Genomic DNA, 8153 nt, shown 5'->3' on the forward strand with positions numbered 1-8153 from the left:
AAAAAAAAAAAAAAAAAAAAAGGTCATTGTGAGGCTGGTGTGACTTGAAAGATAAGTGAGATCTATATTCTTAGGAGAATTTTTTTTTTTGTCCCGTTGCCTGAGTAGTCAGTACAGGAACTAGGGCACAGGAAGCTCTTTAGTTCCCAAACAGGAAAAAAAAAAAGTTTAACTAGATGAAAATGTTTACTCCCCGGTGATGACCTGGCGAATACATACATCTTGCTATTACACAGCACTACCTACATATGTACAGTTAAAATAATAACACATCAAAATAACGGACATTCTAAAAGAACATTGTTTAAGGAGTGGAAGAAAGTTCCTCCAAAACATTTCGTAGTTTCCTGGCCAGTTCAGTATCTCAGGATTGGGGGAACAGCAGCAGCAGAAAGATAAATATTACTCATGACCAATTATTTTGCCTTTGATTTTGTGACTAGTAAGTCTTAAAACCATTTTGTTTTCTCCTTGAGAGTCTTTGGAACTTCTATAGGCCACCCACGGCTGCATAGGGAGACCCTGTCTCAAAAACAGGAGAGGGAGGTATTGTGAGTTTTTTTTTTCTTTTTTTGGTTTTTCAAGACAGGGTTTCTCTGTATAGCCCTAGCTGTCCTGGAACTCACTCTGTAGACCAGGCTGGCCTTGAACTCAGAGATCCGCCTGCCTCTCTGCCTCCCAAGTGCTGGGATTAAAGGCATGTGCCACCACTGCCCAGCCATTCTCTTTTCTTTCTCTTTTTCTCTTACTATGTTGCCCAGGCTATTCTCAAATATGTGGGCTCAAGTACTACTACTGCCTTGGCTTCCAGAGTAGCTGGACCTAGGATGTATGAACCATTGATTACATGTATTTGTTTGTTTGTTTGTTTTAATTTCATGTAGATGTGTGTATGTGCATGCCTGGTACTTGTGGAAGCCTGGTGCTTATGGAATCCAGGGAAGAGTCTTGGGTTCCAGGGGCCTGGATGTACAGGTGGAAACAACCTGGGTCCTCGGGAAGGGAGAGCAGCAAGTGTTTTGTTGTTGCTGTCGTTTGGTTGGTTGGTTGTCTGCTTGGTTTTTGAGACATTGTTAGCCTTGGAAGAGGATCATCTAGTTAAGGGAAATGGCCTGATTCCTTTAGAATGAGTTACCTTCAAGATATTATCTACAGCCAGGTGGTGGTGACACACGCCTTCCCAGCACTTGGGAGCAGAGGCAGGTAGATTTCCGAGTTCGAAGCCAAACTCTGGTCTACAGAGTGAGTTCCAGGACAGCCAGGGCTACACAGAGAAACCCTGTATCGAAAAACAAAAACAACAACAACAAAAACAAAAAACAAAAAACAAAAAAAAAAAAAAAGAAAGAAAGAAAAAGATATTCTCTACAAAGATAGCAAGTTTGATGAGAGGGGTGTGGGGGAGACATTCTTCGACCTGTCCGGTAGATGGCAGCAAAGAGCAGAGCATGGGACAGGACAAGCGCTGAAGAACTGGTGTTTTTTACCAAACAAGAAAAGATGAAGCTTGGAATTGACTGTGAGGTATTGGATGTTGGTCGCCTAAGGATTATACTGGTTAAGTGGGTACTTGTATCCAAACTTTTTACTCTCTCCCTCCATCCCCATGCCTTGCTGTGTGATATGTAGTTGGACTTGAGCATTTTCTACTTTGCATAAAGACAAGAAAAGCTTATCCTTAAAGGAGAAGTGGGTTTAAGTCCAAATGTATGTGGTTTGATGGGTCAGTGAAGCAGAAGGAAAACTTCTAGAAACCATTTGGGAAATCAGTGTCATTTAACAAATCCTTCCTGTGTCCTAGAACCTCCACATGCATTTTCTCAAGGCCAACCTTTTAGAAGGATACGGTTGTCACCTTCCTATTTCAAAGATTGAGACTTTGAGAAATAACGCAACTTGTCCAAGATGCCACAATTGTTTTGCTTGTTTATGATAGTGAACTGACTCAGTAGAAGATGCTCCTTGTGTTTATAACCTCCAAGAATTGCTAATGGTGCCAAGCAGTGGTGGCACCTACCTTTGATCGCAGCAATGGAGGCAGAAACAGGTGGATCTTTGTGGAGATTTGCTCTGTTGGTATGTATTATAATGTTAATACTGGCCCCTAAGGTCTGGTTGCCTCAGGGACAAGAGAATCCTCACTTACACCAAATGGTGTTATGCTACCTTGCTCATTAATTTAAAATTCTTGGTTGAGTAAAGATAGCGACAGCCTATAGCTGGGCAGAAGAGGGGTAGGTGGAGTTTCAGTTCCCGGGCTTGGGGTCTGAGAAGGACCATGAAGGAAAAAGGTGGAGAGAGGAGGGAACACCATGGGATAGGTGAGTCATAAAAACTTGGCCATAAGGGCCGGCCAATTAGAGTTAGAGCAGCCCAGATGGAACATATAGCATCTGGTTGTTGATAGGAAAGTGGGTACTTGTAACCAAACTCTCTTCCTCCAACACCAGGCCTGGCTGTGTGATAATATGTGGTTGGACTTGAGCATTTCCTGCTTTGAATGAAGACAAGAAAAGTAAATACATGGCTATATGCTACTAGCTGCCATGTATGCTCCATTCTTTAATGTGTGATAATTTGTAATTAGACCGAAGCCTGCCTCGTTATGGGCTATATTGAACCCTGGCGGTTTCTATGGGTTGTTTAGAGGGCTCACTAAATTGCACTAGGTTTCCTGTGGAATGGCTGAACGATTGCCACTGTATTACTTCCTAACACCTATTTATAATTTGAGTGCCGCTAGAGAACCATTATTCCAGTATGATCCAAGTGCCTAGAAGGATGCCAGGCAGGCACCGTGTTGACTAATGTTTAAGTCCAGTTAAAGTTGACATGTGGACCTGGAGATAGGCATTAGCAGCAGGGTGCTTGTCCGATGCTTGAAGCCCTCAGTTCGTGCTCCAGAAGAAAAAGGCTGAAACTCACTCATTCATTCAACAAAACACCTAATGACTCACATGCTGTGTGAGGCACTGGAAAAACACAAGCAAAATGATGTGTTCTTGTCTCGCGTGATACTTTTGCCAGGCATGGTGGTAGCACATGGCCTTAATCCCAGCAAAGGCAGGAGAATCTCTGAGAGTGAGGCCAGCTCGGAAAGCTTGTCGGCTCTCTCCTAAAGCAAACATGACCGGGGTTCATACACGAGAGGCCAGCTACTTGCCAATAGAAGATGCCCCAGAATGAAAGATGCTCCTTGTGGTGTCTTGAGCTTGAACTTTCTAGTGCTTAGAACTGTGAGACACAAGTGTCTGCTGTTTAAGCAATGACATTTTATTTTTTTATTTTTTTTAAAGATTTATTTATTATTATTATTATAAATGAGTACACTGTAGCTGTCTTCAGATACACCAGAAGAGGGCATCAGATTTCAATACAGGTGGTTGTGAGCCACCATGTGTTGCTGGGATTTGAACTCACGACCTTTGGAAGAGCAGTTGGTGCTCTTACCCGCTGAGCCATCTCACCAGCCCAGCAATGACATTTTATTATGGCAGCTCCTAGTAAATGCTTTAATATAATGTGCAACACATATGTCATATTAAACTTCAGTGTAACTCCTATCCTATCCTTCCTTCCTTCCTTCCTTTCCTCCTTCCTTCCTTCCTAATGAAGACTGACCTTGAATTCCCTATGTAGCTGAGGAAGACCTTGAACTTACGATCCTCCTGATTTTATCTCCCAGGTCCTGGGATCACAGGTGGGACCACCATGCTAGATTTATGTGATACTGGAGTCTCATGCTTGGTAGGCAAGCACTCTACCAACTAGGCTAATCCCCACCTATCATTAAAAAGATTGACTTCATGTGTATGGGTATTTTGCCTGCATGTCTGCCTGGGTATCACCAGTATGCAGTGCCTGCAGTGGCCAGAAGAGAACATCAGGCCTCTGGAACTGGCATTACAGACAACCGTTAGTTGACATGTAGCTGATGTGCTGCAACCCCAGGTGAGGTCCTCTGGAGGAACCAACAGTGCTCTTAGCCTTTGAACCATCTCTCCAGCCCCATAGCCTCTCACTTCTGAAACTACATGCTGCTTAAAGTTATTTGATTAGAAGTTTCAATTGTGTTCATACTAGAGCAAGTATTTTCTCCAAACTAAAATGACTTCAAAACTACTTAAGATGTATAGTGGTACAAGAGCTGTCCAACTTTCATTATCAATGGCCAATGGCTTTTGTAAAACAAAACAAAAAAACATATCATATTATTATTATAGTACAAATAGTTATCTTGTTGATAAAAGACAAAATTTTGTAATATATACATAAAATAATTTATAAACTATTTACATATATATTTGTTTTGTTATGACTTAAATATTAAGATTATCCAGATATGACTAGTGACAGTTGTCTTTGATATTACATCAACTTTCAGTTATTTTCAAAGTACAGCTTTATATTAGTTTGATTTATGACCTTTAAATATTTAGACAGGTGCTGGAGTCAGAGTTGAGTGGCAGAGTACTTACCTAGCGGGCACAAGGCCCTGAGCTTAATCCCCAGTACTGCCAAAAATAAAGTAAGGTAAATATCTAGAAATACAGAATCTAAGCCTGCATCTGTATTCTTGCCCTTGGCCCCCAAATATCCATATGAACTTTAAAAAAAAAAAAACCACACATTCCACTTTCTGTCTTCTGTTGATTCCTTATAACATACAGAAGTCTAAGCTGACATATTGATTATCCTCTCTCTCTCCACCCCTTCCTCTCCCTCCCTCCCCCTCCTTTCCTCTCCCCCCCCTTCCTCCTTTTCTTTTGACAGTACTTGGCACTGACACTTTATAAATGCAAAGCAAATCTTCTACTACAGAACTATAGTTCCAGCCAACTAAATGACCTACCTCCATTTTGGGACAAACTATATTTATTTTTTTAAATCCTTGCAAATAAATTTAAAAAGAATTCGCACACCCAAATTAACCAGACCAAAAGTCTGTGCAGTTAGGCTCGGCACTAGAAATGGAAGCTGTGAAGCTTCACATTAAATTCTCCACTTTTGCCGGGCAGTGGTGGCGCACGCCTTTAATCCCAGCACTTGGGAGGCAGAGACAGGTGGATTTCTGAGTTCGAGGCCAGCCTGGTCTACAGAGTGAGTTCCAGGACAGCCAGGGCTACATAGAGAAACCCTGTCTTGAAAAACCAAAAAAAAAAAAAAAAAAAAAAAAAAAAAAAAAAAAAAAAAAAAAAAAAAAAAAAAAAAAAAAAAATTCCACTTTCAGTATTGAGTGTGCTTTATCCACCACCAAAATCAAAAAGCCATTGAACTTCCTAACAGCAATTTTGTCCTGATTTTTATTACATACATACATATTTATTTACTTATCATATGTGTGTGAGTGCACACATGCCACAGTGAACCATATAGAGTCAGGGAATGCTGTCTGTGAGACATAAAATGGATTGTAAGTCTCCTCACTCCAGTAGGGAACCTATAACCCATGGAAATAACAATTCTACCAAAGTTAAACTTGGTGAACCAATGAATCTTTGTTGGGGTTACTTACAGGACTTGGGACGACTCAAGTGAGGGCCCAACACAGGTGATGACTCAGGGAAGCTGCAGTCAGGGAAGCCCTTTGCACAGCTTGCACACAGCTTGAGGGATGGCTGAGTCTACTCTTCCAAGCTTGGCTGGCCAGTGTCTCCTCCCCCCAGCAGTTGTTTGCTGTGTCTGTAGCCCAATAATGTCTTAATCTTATGTAAATAAAGGACTGATAACCCATTTCATTAGTCAGTAAAATCATGGTCATTAGACAATTCAGAATATCCTGCTACTTCATATTCATATTTCCAAAAAGTCATTATCTAAAGCAATGGTTCTCAACCTGTGAGTCAAAACCCCTTTGGGGATCAACCAACCCCTTCACAAAGGTTGGACATTAAATATTCTGTGTATCGGGTATCTACATTATGATTCCTAACAGCAGCAAAATTACAGTTATGAAGTAGTAATAAGATAATTTTATGGTTGGGTTCACCACAACAGGAGGAACAGTATTAAAGGGTAGCCTTAGAAAGGTTGAGAAGCACTGGTCTAAGTGAAGGCAATGAAGATACACAGCAGCTTCAGTCATGAATACACGCTACTTATACAGATAACAACAGAATGACAAACAATTCTGAAGTTGAAAGAAAACAAACACATTCTAGTTGGGAATAGCAGTGAAGACTTTTCTTTTTCTTTTTCTTTTTTGGTTTTTCGAGACTGGATTTCTCTGAGTAGCCCTGGCTGTCCTGGAACTCACTCTGTAGACCAGGCTGGCCTCGAACTCAGAAATCCACCTGCCTCTGCCTCCCAAGTGCTGGGATTAAAGGCGTGCACCACTATAGCCTGGCGTGAAGACTTTTCTAAAACTATAGTGGGCTTCATATCCTATGACATAACTTAACTGTGCCTGTTAACTGCCTGTTAACACAGTTTTCAAAATACATTGTTCAAAGTGAGGTTGCAGAAGGGTGTTTGTAGGGGAGAGGGCAGCCACATGGTTGTACGGTGGAGCTCCAGGTTTCTTTATAGAACAGTCTTTGTTAACACACAGTAGCATGGAACCCACATTTCTCAAAAGGGCCATGGACACGTCTTCAGGAATTTTCCAACTTCCACAGTAGAGAGAAGGGAGAAGGGAAGAAGAAGAAGGAGAAGGAAAAGGAGAAGGAGAAGGAAAGAAGGAAGGAGCTGGAGAGATGGCTTGGCAGTTGGCAGTTAGAGTATTTGCTCTTAACTCTGAGTTTGGTTCCCAGCATTCCCATTAGGCAGGTCAATATCACCTGTAATTCCAACTCCAGAGAATCTGACACCCTTTCCTGGCTTCCAAGAGCAACTGTATTCACTTGTACATACCCCTACACAACACACATGCATACGCATAATTTGAATTTAAAATAATTATTTGTTTAAAGTGAAAAACTCAAATATTAATATATTGCTTAGTCTTGTGAAAGAAGAAGGAGGCATTATAGATACCTTTAATTCATAGGTTTCCTACATTTTAATGTTTTAGCTTTCATTCATATTTATGAACTAAAAAAGAATCATTGCCATGCCTAGATGTAAGTAATGTGAAATTGTAGAAAGGAAACAGTGTACTGTGCCTTCTACAGTTTGGTGTATGTTATGTCCATGGAAATGTCTACACATAGATGTGGGGCTAGGGAGCTGTGGATGCTGCGGGGAGCTCGCCTGGAGCAAAAGTGGGGCTGAAGTGTCTGCAAACCCTGGAAATCTTGTTCTGAGATTGACAGCAGTGGGATCATTCCCCCTGCCCCCCATATCTCAGCCTACGCAGTCCTAGGTCCCCACCTTTTCCCTTCAGAGAAGGTCACATAGACTGGCAACAAGAATGGACTCCCTCTCCTTACAAGTCCAGCGATATCTGAAATTCTTCCCTATGCACAGGAGGCATGCTCAGCACCCTGGCTTTTGCCAATGATTTACACTCTCCCCAAAGACCCCTACCCACTTCCCAAAGGTTTAAATAGCCTTTTTCCTCCCAATTAAAGGGGCTGTCTCACCGAAGCCTGCCTCCCAAGAGGCTGTTCTCAGTGTGCTCACTTGCTGCCTAAGGTCTCCATCCCTCCGGCCACTTTTGTCTTCCCCTCCATGTCCCCCAATACACACAACTTTCCTTTCTTCAGTTGTGATCATGGGCGATTACACCACTCTGGGTGGAGGGGTGGAGCCTGACCAACACACATACACTTATATATGTGTGCACGTATCATACATATGTGTGGATCTCATATCTATTTCTCTTCATTTCCAAGTCTGTGTGCACATGCATGTGGATGCTCACAGAGACCAGAAGATAGCATCAGGTCCCCCTGGGATGGAGTTACATACATTTGTGATCTGCCTGCCATGTGAACTGGGTACTAAATTTGGGTCCTCAAGAGCTCTGTGCTGCTTAATTTTGTGTCAACTTGGGATAAACTAGGCTCGTCTGGGATGAGGAATTCCCAACTGAAAGAGTACTTCCATAAAATTAGCCAGCCAGGCATGGGTGGCACACGCACACCTCTAATCCCAGCACTCTGGAGGCAGAGGCAGAGGCAGAGGCAGGCGGATCTCTGAGTGCTAGGCCAGCCTGGTCTACAGAGTGAATTCCAGGACAGCCAGGGCTACACAGAGAAACCCTGTCTCAA

This window comes from Mastomys coucha, unplaced genomic scaffold, assembly GCF_008632895.1.
Source record: "Mastomys coucha isolate ucsf_1 unplaced genomic scaffold, UCSF_Mcou_1 pScaffold18, whole genome shotgun sequence".
In the NCBI taxonomy this organism is placed as follows: domain Eukaryota; kingdom Metazoa; phylum Chordata; class Mammalia; order Rodentia; family Muridae; genus Mastomys; species Mastomys coucha.